The sequence below is a fragment of the Macaca nemestrina genome, chromosome 3, assembly GCF_043159975.1.
Source record: "Macaca nemestrina isolate mMacNem1 chromosome 3, mMacNem.hap1, whole genome shotgun sequence".
In the NCBI taxonomy this organism is placed as follows: Eukaryota; Metazoa; Chordata; class Mammalia; order Primates; family Cercopithecidae; genus Macaca; species Macaca nemestrina.
The window spans coordinates 38,259,215-38,283,441 of NC_092127.1; the positions used below are offsets into that span (position 1 = coordinate 38,259,215).

General features: G+C 41.0%; 1 protein-coding gene across 3 annotated transcripts in view; it reads right to left on the reverse strand.

The window, feature by feature from the left end:
* FHIP1A (FHF complex subunit HOOK interacting protein 1A) overlaps positions 1-22,876 on the reverse strand; it is a 277,030-nt gene extending 254,154 nt beyond the window's left edge. For all 3 annotated transcript variants that reach the window (XM_011710586.2, XM_011710589.3, XM_011710587.2), the window contains exon 1: positions 22,627-22,876. The gene's annotated coding sequence lies outside the window, so the exon portion shown is untranslated. The remainder of the gene's footprint in view (positions 1-22,626) is intronic.
* Positions 22,877-24,227: the final 1,351 nt, after the last annotated feature.

The following is a 24,227-nucleotide window of genomic DNA, read 5'->3' on the forward strand; positions in this document are numbered from 1 at the left end:
TGAGTCCTTATATTTATATATTGATCTATAACATTCTAAGAATATCTCATTCATATAGTAAGTAGCATAGTGACCTTATTTATGAATTCCCATCTAATCCTGCAAAGAATTTGATGTAGCTTATGAGAAATGCATATGTTAAAGAAGAAAACTAGAACTTATGGCCAAGGAGTATAAAATAGGGTAGTAAATGAAGAATGTGGCCAAGATAAAAGAAAATGGAATAGAATTCAAAATGGAGACCATGAACTCTTACACAGTAACTACAGTTCAACAGAGAATTTGATTTTGTGCTTTATAGCAGCAAAGGTGAAAATGTAAACATGATTAGTTATATAATTTTCCATCAGGAACAAACATTTGCACTTTTTCAGGGAAGCAAAGTTCTTTCCTATCACTTACTATGAAAAAGTTGCTATAGGAAACACTGAAAGATATGATGGAAAAATTTCCCAATAGCATCCCTACAGCAAATGAGGACATAGAGCTGTTTCACATGCTGTCCCTAATTAAAACTCAACTTTACAATAGAATCAAGCTAATATGGCCCAGGCGTGCAATTTTTCAAGAGACATAGTAGATTGAGCAAGAGATTCTAAAGGGCTACAAGTCTAATAGTGTAGTTTGATTCAGAGATTATGAGCAGTAAATTACAAAAACAAAAATAAAAATAGCCAAAACTGTGATGTTTCTAAGTTTCCACCTCACCTCCCTTCTCTCTTTGAGCAAGTCCCTGGCCACTGTCATCTATCTCACAGCCTCCACTCCCATGCCCTTAGTTAACACCTCTTCTAACTCAGAGCTAAAATCCCATTTTCATTTACTTATCTGACACTCATACTTCAGTGTCTCACCAGCGCCATTAACTCCTCAAGATTCAAACTAATCTGTCCTCCTAAACAGACTTACTTCTGCCATCCCAACTTTGTCACAGAAATCCCATCTTCCCAGTCATCTGGGCTTACATTCTTTGAGTCACATTCTTCCCTTTCTTCTCCCTAACTTCCCACATCCAATCAGTAGACTGCCTAACTATTCCTACCTCCACCGGGACCCATCCCATTTTCTCTAGCCCCAGGGTCACCATCCTAGATCAGACCTCCATTACCCACAGGCCTTCACAATAGCCTCCTCGATTCTCTCTCAGCCACCTCTCTCCCCATTCCAACTTACCTTATACACTGCTGTAAGAATAATATTCCTAAGGCTGTGACTGTATCGGTTTAGTCAAAAAACTTCAACGCATTCCCTCTGCTCACCTGAAGCAACCTGGTATTTCAGGCCTAACCAAAATGGCTTTCTCCCTCCTACACACGCTTGAACTTGCCAATAAGTCTAACTACTCCCAAAATAGGCTGTATCTTTCCACTTTTGCTCATGAGTAATACAACCATACAATACCCTTCCCTTCATCTCTGCATGCTAAAAGACCAGGTTTAAATGGTACCTCACCCAGGAAGCCCTTTCTAGTTCTCTCAGCAAAAAGTAAGCACTTCCTCCTCTCTCCCTCCCCCTGCACTTGACTAGGGCTGTAATTCCAGACAGTAATCATCACATCTTATCAATCTCTCTCCTGTCCAGCCTAGACTTCTGACTGCTTCAACCTTACTACCCAAAACACACCTCTGATGCTGTCAGCAGAGTGCCTAGTCATCTCTCAGTTTCCTCATGAGGATATGCAAGGCTCTCCACAGTTGGATTTACCCAGCACACTTTATTCATACATTGATCACTGCAGAAATGAAATCACACTAAAGTTACAAGTCCATCTCCTCCAGAGTAAAGACCAGGTCTTAATTAATTTTTGCAATCTCATATAGCCACTCAGTCACTCTCTGCAGACCACCTGACTTTAATTCTCTGCAGAGCAGGTCTTTTCCTGCTTACATATTTATTGTCTGTCTCTTCCTCACTCACCCAATGAGAATAGGAACCTTGCTTGCTTTGTCCTCAACTATATTCCCAGCACCTATAACAGTGCCTGGCACACAGCAGATCATCAAAAGTTCAGGATGAATTTATTAATTCATGACTAGATGAATGATTCTCAGTGTCTACCCAAGTCCTGGCACAACATAGGTGCCAAGTAAATATTTGCTCGATGAATGAATCTTGTATTATATGAAAGTTATTTTCACACATATTTTAAAAGCTCTGAGAATTGGTGATCTTGATAACCTCTCTGGCACCTAACATAATGCTTTACACATACTAGGCCCTTGATAAATTTCTATTAAATTGGATTGCTAGTTCAATAAAGGCTCAAGTAATTTACTAACTTATCTTCTAAATCTGAATTTGTTTCAATTTTCAATAAAGAGAAGTTTGCATTATTTCTTATGACACATAATGCCTCTCTCCCAGAGGAAACGCTGTACTACAGAATAGATAAGGTCACCAGCTTTGCTTTAGAGATCTGGATTCAGAACCCAGCTCTGTCACTGATTACCCACATGACTCTGGGCAACTATTTAATGTCTCTTCACTTCAGCTCCCTCCTTAAAAGATTAGTAAACCTGTCATACAAAGCAGCCAATTTCCTTCACAGCTAAATGATCCATCCTAAATCCTTTATTACCCTTTCTTTAACCAGTTTTAAATTGTTCAACTCATGTCAGAATATTTAAATATATTTTGCTCGGACTTGAATGGGTCATTATTTAAAATAGGAGGGGACTATGCTCAGAAAGTATTAATTCTCGTTAACTTTTCATGACCTTACAGCATTGCAGTGTTCATCCAGTGAACACAAGTGACTTTAGAACATTATTGCCCTCATGCCTAAGACTTCCTGAAGCCACAGCAAAATAATGTCCCAAAGTCGCACTATCTCACACAGAAAAGTAATTCTCTTTCTCTTAACACTCGACACAGGAAATGGCATGACAATCTGGTAAGTGATAAGAACATGAACTGTACCTATTAAATATATTACAAAATAACATGACTCCAGCTTAGGAATGATTTAAAAAACAATAAAAATAAAAAATAATGAAGGGCTTAATGCAAATGTAAGCGCATCATCTCAGTCAAAATGCATTTGACATCATTCAAATCCCTCTGGGGGACAACTGCATTTGGAGGTAGGGAGTGGTTGGCCAGGGCTCACAAGGATTAATGTCACCAATTCAGGTTAGAGCTTGTGACTCAAACACAGTCAGGATTGACTGAGATTCACACACATGGGTGGAGAATATAGTGAGCCTCCTGCACAAACACTGAAAGGCCTTTCCACCAGGCTTATTTACCAAAAAAGCAGTGGCCTGTTAAAGAAGATATTTATCCTAGAAGCAGTCTTTAAAAGATCAAATTCAAAAGATCATTCTCTCACAAATCTTGTTATTATTGCTAGGCACAAAAAAATGTATTTGCATAAGTAAATACAGTCTGCACTGAAGCAGTATGAAAATGTAAGCTTTTATTGGCAAGTAGTCAATGAAACAAAAAGCAAATGAAAGCTAAACCTCTGTTGCTCAGGTGCAAACAAGAATACTAGAATAAAAGGTCAATAGAACTTTTGTTACTACCCATGTAACTAAGGCTTCCTACCAAAATGTTAGGCTTACAGAGCCATCTACTATTCTGAAAGCATCTATATCATGTTGATTTGAGTGCATTTTCTCAAAGGTAAGCAAGTGAAAAGTAGAGTCTTGGTGGTAAGCTGAATGGAGCTGTAACAAATATACTGCTGGAAGGTAATCTTCAATAGCTGCTGTTATCAGTTCAATATATCCAAAAGTGTTCACACAGATTAAAGGCAAAGACATGTATGTGTTATTTTGGACTCAATTATTCCTGCTTAAAATCAATGCCAATTTAAGCTACTGGAGAAAGGTATAACACACAGTAAATTTCTTCCAAAATCAGAAAGTAAAAGGGCAGTACCTAGTACAAAAAAGGATAAGTGCTGGCAGCTAAGTCAATGAAAATACTGAATAAATAATCTTGAATAGTAGAATCTGGCAAGAATCCCTGATGCTTTTCAACGAAAGAATGTGGTCCCAGTTCTGTGATCTTTCACACTAACAGGGACTGTTCTTAAGCATAGAACTCAACACCTGGGAATGCAAGGCACTTTGTAAGTGTTAACTCAACTCCCTATTACATTCCTTTCTAGTAAAAAGCAAATTCTGCAAGATTTATTTTGACCATGGAGGACGAAAAGCACAAAGATGAAGCGAATGACTTAAAAAGCTGAAACACATCCCTCCACCTCATAACCAGAAGCAAAATTGAAACATCCTTACTTCATGAAGAGAGGCTTTGTGAAAGATTTTAACAGAAACAGCAAAACCCACACATCCAAAGGAGCATTAGCCTATTCAAAGACAACACACTTATTACAAAAATGCCCGCCAATGCTCAAAACATTTTAGGAACAACTCTTTTAGGACTGCCTTCATGCATATAACATTCCTTTGAAATTTTCAACTGTGGCAAATTTGGTTATTTGAAAGTGGAATTTGATATCTGTAAGTTGAAAAGTACATTTAGAAAATGAAAAGAATCATCAAGCTGGATTTTTTTTTGAGAGGGAGTCTCACTCTGTCACCCGGGCTGAAGTGCAGTGGTGCAATCTCAGCTCACTGCAACCTCCGCCTCCTGTGTTCAAGCAATTCTCTCGCCTCAGACTCCTGAATAGCTGGGACCACAGCCACATGCCACTACATCCGGCTAATTTTTGTATTTTTAGTAGAGACACGGTTTCACCATGTTGGCCAGGGTGCTCTCGAATTCCTGGCCCCAAGTGATCCACCCACCTTGGCCTCCCAAAGTGTCGGGATTACCGGCATGAGTCACCCTGGATACTATTTTTAATCAAAAGGATAAGTGCTTTCATCCTTTATGTGGCTTGTAAACTACTTCTAAAGACAATTCTTTAGAGTTGCTCTAAAATTCCTTTCTAACAACAGCAGCTATGAAATAAGGAGGTAACCTCTCTAGATTATTTCTTTGAAGGGCACGTTTCACTTTCTACAATGTCTTTGGTTTTGGTACTGGGTATGTGCTTAATTAACTAGATGATGGCCATATCTAATTCCATTCTTTCATGTTATTCATTCATTCAACAAATACTTATGGTGTACCTAATCTGTACTAGGTACTGAGCTAAGTATTGGGGATACAATGGTGAGCAAAAACAGGCGAACTGCCTGCCCTCATGAAGTGTACAGCCAGGTGGGAAAACAATTTATGTAAGCATATGAATTATAACCAGTAAGTCCAATGGAAAAAAAAAGATACATAGTGATGTAAATGCCTATAATAGTGAGACCCAACTAGGGTAAAGATTTCCCTAAGGAAATGGAGCCTGAGCTAAAGATAAATAGGAGTTAACTAAGCCAAGGTGGCTGAGGTAGAGATGTATCAAGATGGTGTGGGAGGGCGAGGAATGGTGTTCCAAATACGGTAAACAGTGTGTGCAAAGGCTCTGTGGCTTTTTAAAAGAGAACAATGCATTAAAAGAACTGAAAGAGCCGGGCGCGGTGGCTCACGCCTGTAATCCCAGCACTTTGGGAGGCCGAGGCGGGCGGATCACAAGGTCAGGAGATCGAGACCACGGTGAAAACCCGTCTCTATTAAAAAATACAAAAAATTAGCCGGGCGCGGTGGCGGGCGCCTGTAGTCCCAGCTACTCAGGAGGCTGAGGCAGGAGAATGGTGTGAACCCAGGAGGCGGAGCTTGCTGTGAGCCGAGATCGCGCCACTGCACTCCAGCCTGGGCGATGGAGCGAGACTCCGTTATCAAAAAAAAAAAAAAAGAACTGAAAGAATGACAGCGGTCCTCAAGTACTGAGAGTTAGTGAGAGAGTATCATGAGATGAGGCTGGAAAGATAGTTGGGGAGCCTTGCACATATTAAGGATCTTTATTTACCCTTAGAGTGATTAAAAAACAAAAGCCCCAAAAGGATTTTAAAATGGGAAGGAGGGTGGTGGAGGGAGAATGACATGATGAAATCTATATTGTTTAAATATTACTAAGGGTGAGGTAGAAGGGAGTGGCCTGGGGAGAAGCAGGAAGACCAGTTAAGAGACAAATGTAATAACACAGAAGAGAAGGTAGTATTAGTAAAGATGGAGGGAAATTAATGAATTTGAGCAATATTAAGGATATAAAATCAGTTTCATTATTTACTTAGAGCTAATGCTTTGTTTTTGCCAAAGAGTTCGTTAATTATTTGCAAACTGAAAACCATCATACAAATGTTAGGGTTCTTTTCCAATCAGCCTTCTGCATCATATTTATGGTATTTGTATAGCATATTTTAGATAAAGAAGAAAAAGCAGCAAAGAGAAAAATTAAACTCAAGACGTATCTCATTTCATGTAAAAATGTGTGTTCCTGAACATTACTTCTTTGCACAAAAGCATATACTATAAAATGCAAAACAGATTATCATGATACTATATCAAATGAAATACAAACCACTATCTTGATTATTTCCATACATCATTTCTCCTTTATTATAGGGTACATAAATTGGGTGATTTTATAACTCTAAAAGGATGGCATGGTTCAGAAATTTAATAATCACCATCGAGTTTCATAATAAACCATTTAGTAGCAACTAGAATGCCCAAGAGGCCTACAATGATTTAGATCTATTCCTTCGCCAGTGATTTTACTCACATGGAAAAGTCATTTTATATCTGTATTACCATGATATGCTATCTCTAGTTCACGTCCTCCAGAAAACATAGTTTACCCATAAGTCTTCATTACAATGTCATGGCAATGTAATAAGTTCAAAATGTTCTCTTCCTGGTCCTTCTCAGAATTAGGAAAATGGGGTTGAGAGGGCAAAAAAAATCAAATTAAAATTAAAATTTTAAAGTACAAAATGTAGTCAGCCTTACAGACTGTATGAACACATATACCACAAAAAGTTTAATTTTATACTGACTTGCCCACATGTTTTTGTGTCGGACTTATAGAGAACAATCTGTACCACAGCTCAGTGCAAACATAAAGAAGGAGCTGGATTTTACTAGTCTCATATATCAACAACAAATGTACCATCTAAATTCTAATTCCATGAGCTAAAAAAAGACAGTCTAATTTTAAGCTGTCGCAACTACAGTTTATACCACTCCTACAAAATGAAGCTTTTCATTTGGAAAGAAACAAATTCAATATAAAAAAAATCACTGATGAAAAAATATAAAACCATAATAAGTCATTAAACTGACTTCTAAATGCTAGGTAAGTGCACTTTTAAACATGTTGCTTTTGGTGATCTAAGTCACAACCTAAGCCATTATTTAAACAGAGATCCTGCATATGAATTTTGTTCTCTTTCCTTAAAAAAAAATCATTAAGGTACTAAAGTTTATGTGAAGTAACTTGAATAGCCTATAACAGGATCTTAATAGTCACCATCATTTATAACACACATGCTGAAGCATGAATTGGGGCATATGTGTTTTAAGAAATATTACATTTCTGATATACCACGATAGCTCTTTAAAAAATGCTGTGCTCTGCTTTCTGTGATTATATTTTAAATGTACCTTGAAACCTTTCCAGCACAGGGGTGAGGAGGGGAAAATCCAAAAACTCTCATTATTTTTGGTTTTTAAAGAAAAATACAATAATTTAGTTTAGGAATTAAAATCTTAAGCCTTATAACACCGTAAGGCTACCTAAAGAAAATTCACAGGAATATATTACCACCAACCTATGCCAGGAAGTGCTCTCTGTATGCCAAGTTGCAGCTCACTTGGACATTTTATGATCACATTAAAACAGCTGAAAGATGAGGCCCTCCCTATAATAAAAATTGATTTCATCTGCCTGGCAAGATATCATGATAAGTTACTTTGCCAGTGAGTCTTCAAATACAACCACGCCACTTCATTCATTGACCAATAGTTCAGTAAGAAGAAAAACTGATTATCCTGTTTTAGCCTCGGGTCATTTTATAATTTCTGAATTTCAAGTGAAGAGATTTTCATTCACCCTTTACTTTTTGTGAGAAGCACAAAGAAGTATGTCTGAAATGTTGGTAAGAAATGGAAGGATTAGCCAGGATATCCAAAGTATCATACCTAATTTTTATGAACAGAAAAAAAATTAAGCGTTGTATTTATCAATGTTAATATGGTATTTGCTAGGTTCTGAGAGGAAATAATTACTAAAGAATCTTGGTGTGAGAGTTTACTTTTTTTGTTTGTTTTTTTGTTATGGAAAATTTCTTTTTTTTTTTTTTTTTTTTTTTTTTTTTTTTTTTTTTGTGAGACGGAGTCTCGCTCTGTCGCCCGGGCTGGAGTGCAGTGGCGGGATCTCCGCTCACTGCAAGCTCCGCCTCCCGGGTTCACGCCATTCTCCTGCCTCAGCCTCCCGAGTAGCTGGGACTACAGGCGCCCGCCACCTCGCCCGGCTAGTTTTTTGTATTTTTTAGTAGAGACGGGGTTTCACCGTGTTAGCCAGGATGGTCTTGATCTCCTGACCTCGTGATCCGCCCGTCTCGGGCTCCCAAAGTGCTGGGATTACAGGCTTGAGCCACCGCGCCCGGCCCGGAAAATTTCAAACATATACAAAGTAGAGAGACTCATACAATGAACTGCCATGACCCAGCTCAGAGTTAACAATGAATGGATTGCCAATTTTGATGCAGCCAGCTATAATCTTTCATTTCCTCTCTTTGCCCCTGCTTGTTTTTTTAAAAGCAAATCTCATGTATCATATTGAAGACAGGCAGAAAAAAAAAAAATGACCTCCCAAAGAGATAGTCACTTCCTAATCCCCAGAACCTGTGACTATTACCTTGTATGGCAAAAGATGTGACTAAACTAAGGATTCTGGGGAGGAGTTTATCTTGGATTATCCAGGCAGGCCTAAATGCAATAACATGTCCTTCCGATTTTAGTATATTGCTGCTGAAGTGAGCACACATGTATCCTTGTAAGAGCAAGGCAGAAAGAAATTAGACAGACACACATGTAGAGGAGAATGATGCAAAGACAGAGCAGAGAGATGCAGCCACAAGCCAAGGACAACCACCAGAAGATGGAAAAGGCAAGGATTCTCCCCTAGAGTCTTTGGAGGAAATGGGGTCTGCCTATACCTTGATTTTAGACTTCTGGCCTCCAAAACTATGACAGAATAAATTACTCTTTTTCTAATCCACATAATTTGTGTGATTTGTTATAGCAGGCGTAAGAAACTAATACAGTATCATATAATCTGAAAAAAAATCTATATGAATCTTTAAGAAATAAGAACTCATTTTAAAATAATACCATTATTATTTCCTTAACAAAAAATAGTCCCTTAATTTATCTACCATCCAGAGTTTAAATTTCTCATATTATTCATGATTGTATATTTATAATATATAACTTTAGGGTTCATTTATCTACATCAAGATCCGAACATGGTTAATATGTCTCTTTTTTTTTTTTTTTTATACTTTAAGTTCTAGGGTACATGTGCATAACGTGCAGGTTTGTTACATATGTATACTTGTGCCATGTTGGTGTGCTGCACCCATCAAGTCGTCAGCACCCATCAACTGTCATTTACATCAGGTACAACTCCCAATGCAATCCCTCCCCCCCGCCCATGATAGGCCCCGGTGTGTGATGTTCCCCTTCCTGAGTCCAAGTGATCTCATTGTTCAGTTCCCACCTATGAGTGAGAACATGAGGTGTTTATAGCTCCCCTTCCCTCTTCTTCTTGTCATTTATTTATTGAAAAAACTGAGTAATTTGTCCTGTAGAAATTTCTACACTCTGAATTTGGCTGATTATATCTTTATGGTATGGTTTGACATAGCCCTCCTTTTCCTGTGCTTCTTATAAACGAGTAGTGAGATCTAAAGTCTTGATCAGAATCATGTTCAGCTTTCTGGCAAGAAACCTCACAGATGGTTCTGTGTATTTCCTATACAGAACCTACTGCATCCAATTAAGAGGCATGTAACATCTACCTCTTTCTCTTTTGTAATGATAGGATTGACCAGTAGGTTCGGGGGTTATTAGCCCAATCCATGAGCTATAAAGTTCCCCATCAACCTTTGACTTAATAGTTTTAGCAGCTACTGATGACCATTCCCTGAATCTATTATTTCATTGGAGGTAACAAAATTGTAGTATTTTATTTGTAGCATTCATTTTGCGTTTATTAACTGGAATTCTTCTAAAAGCAAGATTTTATCCAAATCATCAATTTGGTTATTCTGAAATACAAGATTTTTTGGTGTGTGTTTGTTTGTTTGTTTGTTACAGGAAAGATAAGACAAATGCTTGATAGCATCTAGTTTTTAAGATAGTACCAGGATGGGTATCTGCCTCTTGACTACAAAGATCACCTCGTCTACAATCAATGAGTATAACTTCTCAACTGCACTCAAGTTAGTTCTCAAGTTACCAATTTAAATACTTGGCATACAATATGAAACCTATTTTTAAAAGATCCGATATGACTATATCGATCTGATGTTAGTCCTTAGGGTTTATGCCCTATCAGATGGGTCCAAACTCCTAAACCAACTACTTCAAAGCATACACTCTGAGTCTACTTTATGCTATTTCGCTAACACAAACCATCTTCTCTTCTAGATTCCACGCCTTTGGTTCAGTGCTCTAAGGTCCTGCCTTTCTCCCTACAGCCAGCTCAAGCCCTCCTGCTTCCCCCCTCAGGAGTAAACAACACCTCCTGCTCTTGCCATCCAGCACCCCTCCTTTTCTCTAAGAATGGTAGAATCCTTTTCAAAAGAAAATGTTCCTCTTCTCCAGCCCAACTATGTAACTCTAGATGGGGCTGCCAGTTACCTGGTAATCTGTGTCCCTGGCCAAAACAATGGGGACATCTCACAAGCTAGGCCAACCAGAACCATTCCTGGGATTTTGGGAATTTAAATGAAGGGAAGAAGGTCAGACATTCTTTCTGGGTGATCTCTGCCTTGCTGCAGCCATACCTCAAGACGTGGAGAAAACTGACACAAAAAAAGAGGCACAGAGATATAAGACAGAAAGTGTAGGTGGTGTGGAGTTCCCAGTTCTGGCTTCCCTGAGAACTACCTCACTTCTCCCACACTTTAGCCATGTAAGCCAATAAATCCTCCTTTTATACAGTTTAGATTTATACAATGTGTGACCAAAGGAATTGTAATACAACTCCCATAATGCTTCTTGAAGACTTTGACCACAGTGACTTCTACCTTTTCAGCTTCTTGAACTTCCTTTCTGTACAATTAACACTTTATTATATACTGTCCTGATTTTCTGTGTGTCAGGTACACATTTGTCACTGTCTTCTATGGCTTTGCAGACATACATGTTGCACACCTTTTGAACCTCCACTACAATCCCTAGAAAGTGCTAATACAGCCTCAGTGCATAGGTAGCAATTACCATGTATTGATTAATACTTCCATGTTAAGTATTTTGCATGTGTTATCTTATTTAACCCTCATAGAAACTTCCTGTATGGGTATTATTATCTCTATTTATAGATGAGGAAGCTAAGGTTCATCAAAGAAAAGTAATTTGTGCAAGGTCACATATTTACCAATTGGTGGTCAGAAATTTGAAACATATTTGCACCCAAATTGCATTCTCTTTCCAGTAGGCACATATAGCCTCACACAATGTTAAACACTTGCTAATTTAACTTGAGAACATAATTGATCAAAGACTTCCATGTAACCCCTAAATTTCCACTAACCTCAAAGTGTGTGTTCTTCCATAATTAAAAATGGTAAAATTAATATATTAATATATAAATAAATGAGCTATACAAAAATCAGTATCTTGACAAAGTTATAATACAATTTCTCCAAAATTACTACTGGCAGCCTGAAGACTAAATGCTGGCATTTCTCTTCAAGCAATGGGTAAAAGGAATGAATATTTAAGACCACTCTGTCAGAACAAGTTGTATACAACTCCCCTGGCAGTGATATTTCAAAACAGCAAAAAGAGATTTGTGAACACCTGTCAATGGGTGACACGCCTACAGCTCTCCAATTGCTCAGAGGAATATTCTTGTGTCATCATTAGACACTAATAGTTATTGATCACTCCCATGGCTAGAAGGCAAGAACAGAAGGCCTTTAGGAAGAAAATGATTCCCTCTTCATATTAATAGCTTAGAAAGAGAGGGGCTAGAAAGACAGTGATGGCGATTCACTGGCAGAGAACCTAAAAGCCACCAGCTCTGATCTCTACACGATTAGCATCATTCAGATCAGCCTTCTCAATTCCATGCTTGTATCTCCAATTCCAGCTGGGCAGGTCTACATGGAGCTTCTGCTATCAAATTAACTTTAGGGCAACAGGTTTTTCCGGATCTAGTGAAGTACCTCCATTGAAAAGTGTCTCAGGCCAGGCGCAGTGGCTCACGCCTGTAATCCCAACACTTTGGGAGGCTGAGGCAGGCGAATCTCTTGAGGCCAGGAGTTTGAGACCAGCCTGGCCAACATGGCAAAACCCCGTCTCTACTAAAAAGAAATATTAAAATTAGCTGGGCATGGTGGCTTGTGCCTGTAGTCCCAGCCACTCAGGAGGCTGAGGCACAAGAATCCTGTGAACCCAGGAGACGGAGGCTGTAGTGGGCTGAGATTGCACCACTGCACCCCAGCCTGGACGACGGAGCAAGACTCTATCTCTCTCTATATATACATATATTTTAATGCCTCATAAGTATTTGTTAATGGTCATCTGCTTCTTTTTTTTTTTCCTTTCTCATTTTTGTCACCTTAGTTGAGGATCTTATTACCATACAGGCACTCTTTGAGGAATATAATGAATGTTCCTAGTGGGCCAGAAGACTTTGTCAAAGCAGCATACCCCTCATACATAATTTGACAACAGTGCAGCCAAGGAAAAAAATAGGCCTGGAACATTGTTAAAAATGGTTGCATCCCCTAGTAGAACAAGATTTTGCTAACTGGCATACTTTGGTAAAAGGCAAGCCCTAAAGTGTACCATCACTGTCAAGATTCAAGAATACCTCAGATGAGATCATATATGTGAAAGTGCTTTGCAAACCATGAACTGCCAAGGAAACTGCCACTTCTGTTATTGGTGGCTATTACAAAGGCACAGACCTAGGAAGGAGATAGTTGTATGGGTTGAAGGAACTAGCTAGGTCTAGATAGAGGGGTCTTCAGCAACAATAAGAAAAAAAGTAAGAGAGGTCCCAGAGGATGCAACAGGAAGCCTCAATTAGCAAAGAGATTCAGGGGAGGAAAAGGTTCCAGGTTAGCAAACCCCAACTCAATTCAGCAAATATTTATTGAATGTCATGCACTGGTCTATGTATTGGGATATATAGCCAAGACTATCAAATATCACAAAGCTTTACATTCTTGTGTGGGGAACGAGTTAATAAACAAAAGACACTAACCAACCAGGGAACCATTGAAAAAAATTTTTTTAACTTTAAAAAGACATAACTAAACTAAAATATGTTAAAAGACAAGTGCAGGAGAGCGGAGTAAGGGGGATGAAAACTACAGAGGGTTTGCAATCCTTTGAGCTTAGAAGACTAGCCAAAGAGGAGAATGAGGTCAGATTTCAAATGGTGTCCCTCAAAAATTACATTCAATTGCAGGAAAAATAAGAAGAATCACATTGTGCTTATATGAAATTTGTGTAAAACTTGACAAATCCAAATTTCCTAGGAACATACATCTCATTTTCCATATTGATCTCCTTCACCATTGTTCAAAATTATTGACCCAAATGTGCTATACAGAATATATAAAAAGATATAAAATGACTTAGCCAGAGGCAGAACAAAGGGAACTACAAGGGACAAAGCAAAACAGATGACAGCAAAAATCGTTGCAAATCAGTCCCTCAGGAAAGGACAAATTCAAAAGGACTTTAAATACGACTCAATTTTTTTCTTAGAAAAGTTGTCTCTAGATCAAGGATGATATAAAAGTTTCATTTCTAGTAACAACCTCAAACAACTGGCAAGGCCTCACTGGAGCACTGCATTGAGAGAGCTCTGGGTCCTGTGGGGAATTAATTAGACATTTCTGCCATGGGCTCAAGATGGGGCACTGCAGGCATGCAAGCCCCTCATCTGCCTTTCCTTCCCTAGGTTGATCTTAGTGCTTTAAAATATTAGTAACCACTCACTGGCAGCCTACTAAGTGAAAGAAAGGCAACACCACGAACAGTGGAGGGATGTGGAAATACAGAGTTAGGTTCCAGTCCTAAAGGAGTTTAGGATCTAATTGGGAAGAACGACAAATGTATAAAAGATAACACTGGATGGCAGCAAATGACTAAATTCGTAAAATTTCAGTATGGCGATTCAGGTGCCAGGAAACTGATACAGGAAAAGACCGCCAAGAATGATTTAATGGAGGTCACAGCTCTGAACTAGGCTTGGAAGAATGTACATCACTAAAATAACTGGAAAGAGGAAGGAATGGTCTCAACAAAGATGGGGGAAAAGGAAGAGGTAGGGTATGTTCAAGAATGAGGAACAGACCAGCATGGCAGTCAAAGCAAAGGATCTGCACAGAGCACCAGATCATAAATGCCCTGAGAATCAGTCAAGGGTTCTCCAGAGAAACAGAACCAGTAGGAGATGTATGTGTGTGTTATAAAGAGACTTATTATAAGGAAGTGGTTTATGCACTTATAGAGACCAAGAAGTCTCAAGATCTGCAGCCAGCAAGCTGGAGACCCAGGAGAGACAATAACATAAATTATAGTTTGAGTCTGAATCTGAAGGCAGAAGGAGACTGATGTCCCAGGTTGAAAACAGTCAAACAGAGAGAGAGAGAGACAGGAGAGAAAATTCTCCCTTACTCAGTCTTTTTGTACTACTGAAGCCTTCAATAGACTGAATAAGGTCCATCCACATTGGGGACGGCAGTCTGCTTTACTGAGTCTACCAATCCTAATGCTAATCTCATTCAGAAATCCTCTCACAGACATACCCAGAATGTTTAACTAATACCTGGACACCCTGTGGCCCAGGCAAGTTGATACATAAAATTAATTAACCATCATGCCTTGAGTTGAGTCATTACCCAGCAGGCAACAGGGACCATGATAGGTGACATGAGCACAGCTATAGTTTGAAAAATCAATTGGCTATGGAATGAAAATAGATTAGAGCAAGAAAAACTGGAAACAGAAACAAAATGAAAAATATTATAATTGGCCATATAATAATAAGAGGCAGATCATTAATAACAAACATTTATAGGATTCTATTCAGTATAAGGTGCTCTGGTAGGCGATTAAGATGCAGAGTTACTCTCATCTCCCTATAGTTTACTTTGATGTCAGGATCTAAACATAGACCTATCTAGCAGGAATTGGTTAGAAGCAAGCCTAGGATCCAAAGGTCAGCAATGAGGGTATGGATTTAGGAATTATCTGTATAGCCAAGACGGCCAAGTCAAGAGTTTGCTCCTGGCATGCCGATGTTGACAGAAACTCAGAACAGGAGGTTGAATTAGCCAGACTGAGTCAGGAAATCCTGTCAAACCTACTCATTTTGTGATTCACTGTGAAGGAATGACCACTTCTCTGTGAAACCAATCCTAAGACATAATCAAGAGGTAGAATTACTTTAATGACAACAACAACAAAAAAAAAGTCTCCAACTGTTGCAAGCTGGTTGTTACTACCTATAGCAACTCCAGGGTGTGTTTTTCAAATAGGACATGCAAGGTCCTAAACACAGTGCAGAAGTATAAGGAGAAAATTCAGAGGTCAAACTTAATCAAGCTGATAAGAAATGAACATTAACCATTAAGTTTTTAATACAATCACTAGGTAAATATCAAGTCAGTTGGTGTTTCCTGAAACAGATCAAAGTCAACGAATATCCTGTTGTCAGAGTTTCCTCTTGTTTTTTTTTTTTTTTTTTTTTAGAGACAGGTTCCTACTCTGTCACCGAGGCTGGAATGCAGTGACATCATCCTATGTCACTGCAGCCTCAAACTCCTGAGCTGAAGCAATCCTCCCGCTTCAGCCTCCCAAGTTGCTGGGACTCCTGGGGTGCAACACCATGCCGCCTAATTTTTTGTTGTTGTTGTTGTTAAGACCGGTCTCGCTTGTTGCCCAGGCTGGTGTCAAATTTCTGGCCTCAAGCAATCTTCCTACCTTTGCCTCCCAAAATGCCCAGGATTACAGGCATGAGCCATTGGGCCTGGCAGATTTTTATACAAGCAGTTAAACTACTACATCTTGCTTAAAATAAGCCAAAAGTACAAGTGTTTTGTAGTATCTACAAATTAGAAAGATTTAAAACTTCAACTTACCAAATAGTGACTTAGTGTTAGAAAATAAGCAATAATCAAGACTAATACATGGTCAGGTGTGGTGGTTCATACCTGTAATCCTACTGAGGCAGAACAACAGGGTCTGGAGGCAGGGAACCTAAGGCTGATTCACGCTGACTTCCTAGAACTAAATCAAAAGGAAAACCCCAACTTTCCACACCCAAGTAACAAAAGGACCAGAGGCTATTCCCTTTGCAACCCCCATCTCCTTGTTCGGCATGGCAGATAAAAATCTGAAAGTACCTCCGATTGGTCCCCTCTGGAAACCAATGAGGCTCGTCACGAGCCAAGTCTTCATTTGCATAGAAATACAATTTTGTAACTTCAGCCCCTGATTGGTCACTTTCCACAACCAATCAGATGTTTGCATAGGGTGTAACTTTGTGACTTCTCTTTAGCCTCTGCTTGGTGCTTGGTCGCTTTCTGCAACCAATCAGACAGATCGTGGGCCCCTACTTCATTTACATAGGGTGTACACCAAGTAACCAATGGGAATCCTCTAGAAGGCACTGAAACCCCAGAAAATTCTGAAACCAGGCCCGTGAGCTGCTTGCTCCGGCCTGCTCCACCCTGTGAAGTGTGCTTTCGTTTTCAATAAATCTCTGCTTTTGTTGCTTGATTGTTTCCTTGCTTTGTTTGTGCATTTAGTCCAATTCTTTATTCAAAGCACCAAGAACCTGGACACCCTCCGCTGGTAACACTAGCACTTTGGGAGGCCAAGATATGGGGATCTCTTGGGCTTGGGAGTTTAAGACCAGCCTGAGCAACATGCCAAAACCTTGTCTCTACAAAAAAAAATACAAAAAATAGCCAGGCATGGTGGCATGCACCTGTAGTCCCAGATACTCAGGAGGCTGAGGTGGGAGATTCGCTGGAGCCTAGGAAGTTGAGGCTGCAGTGAGCCCAAACTGTACTAGTGCACTCCAGCCTGGGTGACAGAGTGAGACCCTGTTTCAAAAAAAAAAAAGGATAATACATTAGACACGTATTTTCCCACAGAAAAGATCAAAATATGAATATATACAAACTATAAGTTTCCCATGTCCTAAGAAATTCTTATTTTATTAAGAAAAATTTTTATACCAAGAAAATCAAGAAACATTTTTTTCTAAAAAATAAATATGGAGACATCATCCTTATTTTGAGGATGTACAAAGTTTTCTATTAAATGACCTGATGAAGATCATACTTTTAAAACATTCCTTATATCACTATATACTTAGACATAAATATACAAATGTGTAGAATATATACATGCATATATAAATATAGGGGGTATGTGTGTATGTGTGTATAGAAATTATATTTGCAAACATATTTTTCTATACTCATTCTAGTACATTATAAAGAAAATCAACCCAAAATGAATGGAATCCAAATAAAAGTTCCACGAACACAAACAAAATAGAAGATACTCATTTTGAGGAATAAGACACACTCCTCTAATGAAATGGTTATGAAAAAAAGCTTGGACTAAATAAAAATATTAATCAACTCTTTTAGTCAGTAAAAACTTTGCCACAGGAATTCCTGAAATGTTCCCACCTCAATGAGCCTGAATCATGAAATTTAGCCAAAGTATCTTATTTCACATTTTCCACACACAGAGGGAAATCAGTTCCTAGCACTTTCTACAAGTCAAAAGATCCCAAAATGGACCCATGACCAATATTTCAACATAGGTAAACTTTAACAATTTAAAGAGAAGAGCTAAAATACACCCTGCATTCTGCAAAACCTAGTGGATTTTCTGAACTCCTTAATGGCATGTCCTAGAATAATGTTCTTAGGAAAATGTAAAAAAAAAAAAAAAAAAAAAAAAACTATGCTCCATAAAAACTAATTAGCAGCTCAACCAACAGCTGCAGAGTATTTTTATAGCTGTTACCAATTACTATCTTCTCTTGGGGAAAACATTAATATCAAAAGAACCTGAAATGTGAGGAAATTAGGTGAACCCTACCTAAAAGCTCAGCACCTTTTGCTGTTATGACCTCTTATTTCAGTGGCTGGTCATCTATTAATAATTTCTCTCTTCAGTCTCGTGCATTCAGAAAGAAAGAGTGTGTTCATATAACTAAAAATGAAGGGACACTGCTAGGGGAAGTGTAAATTAAAGAAATTTAACATTTTCATAACAGTGACTCATAAACCTTTCCTACAGAAAACACAAGCGTACAATGATACACTCTCAAGGATGTTCTCTGAAGCACTGTTCTTAATATAGAAAAATGGAAAACAACCCAAATTCCCAACAGAGGGAAATTGTTTAAATAAACCATGTTACAGGGCCAGGTGTGGTGGCTCACGCCTGTAATCCCAGAACTTTGGGAGGCCAAGGCAGGTGGATCACCTGAGGTCAGAAGTTTGAGACCAACCTGGCCAAACCCTGGCTCTCCTAAAAATATACCAAGCATGGTGATGCACACCTGTAGTCCCAGCTACTCAGGAGGCTGAGGGAGGAGAATCACTTGAACCTGGGAGGCAGAGGTTGCAGTCAGCTGACATTGCGCCACTGCACTCCAGCCTGGGTGACAGAGCAAGACTCCATCTCAAAAAAAAAAAAAAACACAAAAAAACTATGTTATATCTATTCAATGCATTACTATACAGCCAGTAAAAAAAAAAAAAAAAAGAAAAGAAAAGAAAAAAAAAAGGGAGAATGATCTGCATGTATAGTCATAAAAAAACATTTTCAAGGTATATTATCAAGTTAAAAATAAAAACCAAGTTGAAAGTTGCATAGGATTACCCTAGTAGTTACAAACAACCATGTTAATAATAAATGTATTTTTAAATAGAGGAAAAAATGAAGGGAAATATATCTATTTACAGCAGTTTCTCCAGAATATAAGATTACAGTGTACTTTAACTTTTAACATTATATATTTCCATATTGTTTAGAATTTGAATAATATGTATGTAATAAGAAAATTAAGTCTCATTTAAGTTAGTGATATAATTGGAAAGGAAGTAGGAGAAAATCATATTTATAAAGAAAACGATAAACTTAAATGTGTTAACTTTCGATAATAGCCCTAAAATACCATTTGTCTCTACCTCTCTTTTAGAAGGCAATAGTATCCTCACTCTCAGAACTTCAAAATTAAGCAAAACACATAGATACCGGAAAACTCCCCTTAGCATCTCTTCTTAGTAATGTCTTCTGAGAATAAAACTTGAGCCCAAATTCCAGTATTTATCAAAGTCAACTGGGCAAGTATGCCAGCTTCTAAGCAGTTGCAGGCAAACCGCACATCTCTATTTCTAAGTAAAAGTAATTACAGAATTAACAACAAAAAGGTACAGATTCTGCAGACTCTAAAACCATTTGAAGCATTTTCAAAATTGAAATTTAAGGAATTAGATAAAAATACTTTTGAATTTATAGTCCAGTAACCTGTTCAAACACTGTAAAAACTAGATAGAGGCCAGACGCAGTGGCTCATGCCTGTAACCCCAACACTTTGGGAGGCCGAGGCAGGCGGATCACCGAAAGTCAGAAGTTCGAGACCAGCCTGGCCAACATGGTGAAATCCCATCTCTACTAAAAAAAATACAAAAATTAGCTGGGCATGGTGGTGGGTACCTGTAATACCAGCTACTCAGGAGACTGAGGTAGGAGAATCACTTGAACTGGGAGGCAGAGGTTGCAATGAGCTGAGATCATGCCATTGCACTCCAGCCTGGGCAACAAGAGCGAAACTCCATCTCAAAAAAGTCCCTTATTATCTCTGAGCCTCATCTGCTTTCCTACCATGTAATCTAAATACAATGGCATCTACTACAAAATGGTTAAATCACAAGGCACAAACATGGTACATGAAAGCACTTTGTGAAACATAAAGCACTACAGAACTGTTCGCTTCTGTAATCGTCTTCATTAAGAGATCCCTATAAATGAAGTCCCCGGAGTTTCTTGTCACTATTGAGCACTGTTGCCCTACCTGGGCTAAAAATCAAGGGTTGGAAGTTGCTAAAAATAAGGATGAAGTAGATCTAAATTGTGTTTCAACGGCAGAATCTGATCCAGATCTTCAATGGGCCTATGTATCATCCTAGGAGACAAATGTACACAGAATAAAGATCAAGTGTCTAAACAGATTAAATAAGGCAATTTTGCTTTATATTTGCAGGGAGAAATTAGGTTTCTTATTAAATTTTCTTTATGAAAGTAATACAAGAGGCCAGGCGTGGTGGCTCACACCTGTAATCCCAGCACTTTGGGAGACCAAGGCAGGTGGATCGCTTGAGTCCAGGAGCTCAAGGGCAGCCTGGGCAACGTGGCAAAACCCTGTCTGTATGAAAAATACAAAAAGTTAACAGAGTGTGGTGGCATGAACCTGTGGTCCCAGCTACTCAGGAGGCTAAGGTGGGAGGATTGCTTGAGCCCAGGATATCGAGGCTGCAGGGAGCCGAGACCATGCCACTGAACTCTAGCCTGGGCCAGAGAGAGACCCTAACTTTAAAAAAAAAAGAAAGAAAGAAAGAAAGAAATATAATTTCACTCCTCAGAAGCAATTCTTGTTTTTTCTCATTTTACCTCCATATCTCTACACAACATATTTGTACATCTGCTTCTTGTTTGCACTCATTATCTATCAAGTTCCTATTAAAGAAAGAACTTAGCAAAGAAAGTATTTTGACCCAATCTTGGGAGGCAGAGTACAGAACTGTCCAGCAATGCATTACTCTGACTCTGTAAAAATAAAACACTCCTTTTATTTCTAGTCTTCAAGTCCTCCATTAAAAGTTCTACATAAAGTCTCTACATGAGAGCCAAGAAAAAAGGTAGCTGGGCAGTTGGACCTAAATTTTTAGACCACTCTCAATCACTCTCTGAATCCACTTTAGTGATGTCCTGTTTCTCTGACCCTTTCCAGCCACCCCACACAGTTTAATCCTGTTCCTTGTCCTATAGGACAAATGATAAATAGGACTCTAAACTTAATTTATTTCAAGACAGGCAAGGACATAATTCTATGAGCTCTGCGGAAAGGGATTAACTGAAGCTAAGGTATCAACCTTTAATTATGAGAAAAGTTACCTAAAGCCAACAAGTATGCTGCATTACAGAGTGAATTTGTGGACTAAATCTCCTGTTCGATTTCTGTCCAAAGAAGACCTTTGAAGTTCTCCAAATGTGGACTTCAGCTGTGGTTCACTACATGTGGACAGCTTCGGGGACAGCATCCTGCCTAGTGCCAGGTGTACAAGTGAACTTGAGGTCAGGCAGGTGACCCTGACAAGCAGGCATGGTACATTAAGGAGAGGAAATCTTTCCTCTCATTAATCAACAGGATAAAGGTGATTAACCAGGAATTATTTTTCAATGACCTATATAATTTCATCAGGGCTGCTATGGCTATTAGCAGGGAGCAGCTGACTTCCTAATGAGATGAATCTGATAGCACAGCCCTTCCAGAGAAGCCAAGGGAGCGAGCCCTATCTATAGGGAAGCAACAACTAGTAGGCACTGTTTACTCCTCCTCCTCCTGAGAGCTGTCTCACCTTCTCAATATTTGGCTCTTTCCCTTCAGGAGGGTTTCCCTGTCCCTGGATGGCTGGGGCTGTAGCATCTGCTGAACAGCGGAAGCTGGATCTGCTGTGAACGGGTGGGTCCAGGAGGCTGGGACAGAACTGGGCTAATTCACCAGACCTGCTCATATGATTCCCAAAGTCCCAAGCCAACAAGGTTACCGCCCCCTGCACCAACACCTCGCTCTAACCAGGCCTGAAATAAGACAGCAGGTAGTTCCTCCCATTCCCTAGCAGAAGTGGAGTTAACAAGGGACCTTTGTTGAGCCAGAGGAAACACAAACACACACACACTATCAATAACAACCACGACTTGAACGGAGTTTCATCAGAGAATTTACGAAATTGAGCAACAGCTACCCAACAAGTAAGTCCTCACACCAGGAAAGGGCTGCAACCCTCAGAGGGGCACCGCCTCTGTCTCCTATGCAAGCAAGGTGATTTACAAGGGAAACCTGAACTGCACATCTCTTTGCCTTTGCCTGTACCTCCCAGAGGACCCAGGGACCAATGAATGGGATGGAGGGCCCTGATGACATCTTCCTTCGTCAAAACAAGCTGGCTCTCTCTATCCGAGGGTCAGTCACCGCGTAACGCCCCGTCCCGGAGCCCGAAACCCTGGGAGTCACCTCCTCCCCCTGGCGCCCCGGCCCGACGCAGCGACCCCGTTTGGAACGTCCCCAGCCTCCCCCCAGCCCAATGCCTGCTCCCCCTGCCCAGCTGGCGGATGCAGAGAAGGGACATTTCGAGTCTCCCTCCTCCTTTAACCCCCTAAAATAAAAGAATCCCTCAAGCGCAAATCTCCGGCCATCACAGCACCTACCTGTCCCCGACCGTGGCTCCTCCTCCCCGAGCAGTGGCGCTCGCTGGACAAGTGTCCTCAGACAGTCCAGAAAGTTTGCGCTGCGGTCCCGGGGACGCCTGCGCTGGACCCCGTGAGGAAAGCGGGGCCGGCTCCTCGCCCCGGGGGCGGCCGCCGCTGGAAAGTCTTGGCCCACGTCCTCCGGGCCCAGCTCAAACTCAAGAGTGCCCGGGAAGAATGTAGGTCGTGAGAAGGTCGGAGCGCAACTTTTCGAGGGTGCGTCAGCCACTGGCTGAGCCGCGTGGGTCATGAGCTCCCCAACGCCTCTCCCTAGTGAGCGCGGGAGGGGCGGGGGCGGGGGCCGGGGCGGGGCAGGGGCCGGGGTGGGGCCCAACCTGCCGGGAGGCGTCGAGGAGAGAGCCCCGGCCCCGCCCACGCCGCCGCCGGCCCCGCCCCTGCCGCTGGGCCACGCCGCCGCCAGGTGCGCCGGGACTCAGGCAGCGCCGCGCCGCACGGCCTGCGCCGGTTTCCAAGGTGAAGGAGGAGGAGCCTCTGAGAGAAAGTTTCCACCGAAACTTGAGCTGGGCGCAGTGGAGCACTCGCGCCCTTGGGGGCTAGCGTTTGGCCGGGGCTACACACCCTTTACTCGCGCACGCACACCGCCGTACACAGCACAGTTGTTCACCGTCCCGCCAAAGGCTTGTCTCTACGGCTCTGCCGAGTGGAAGGAGTCGGACAACGCCGCACGTCACGGGCGTTTCCGATTCCTCGCTTCCCAAAGGTTTGACGGCGGCCACCGGCGCCCCGGCCCGGCTCTGCTTTTCTTTGCTGACTCCTTCCTTGAGGTGTGAATTCTAAAATGCTGACACCGTCCCAAGAGAGCTGAGTGAAGTGAGGCAAACGTTCGCCGGTTGTTCTCCTGACAGACCCCCTGCAGTGGACAGGGGAAATGTGGCCTTGGCCGACGTTAATGAAGTGCCAGGATGGAGGGAGGGGGCCTGCTGATTTGTTCTGTTTTGCTTTTTAAGGGTAACTATAGCGTTACTGGAGTCGTTTGTGGATTTGGGGAGTATGTGGTGCGTGTGTGTGTCACACGTTCACTGGCAACTCCCGCCAACCCCTTCCCAAGAAGTGAAGGCTCTAATGTGGGTAGTTCTACAACAAAGGTGAAACTTCCCCAAATCACGATTCCCCGCAAGATGAGAGAGCAGGTGCAGCATCCATTTCTCCACTACCACGCTTGAGATGGTGGCTTTGGGCACTGCCGGATGCCCCGACATCCTTCCCAGAGCCCAGTTTTCCCACGCGGGCCTGGCCCTGCGCGGCCGCCTGCCTTTGCATCAGAGACCACAGCTGTGCCATTGCCAAGCTGGGCAGCGCCGCCTCGCTTCCCCATTTCTCCGTCTCCCACGCCTCTTGCATGCCTGGGTGGCGAAGTGAAGGTTCTGCTTTCAGGACTTTAAATCCCGGAGGAGGAATGAGAAACTTGGTTAATGGCTCTCTTGGCATGTTCATAGCCCTGCGGTTGAAGTGGCTGAAACCTGCGGTGAGCCTCAGTCCAAGCAGCTGGGGCCACACCAGTTTGCAAAGGCGGATGTGGCAGTTTTCCACCGCAGCAGCAG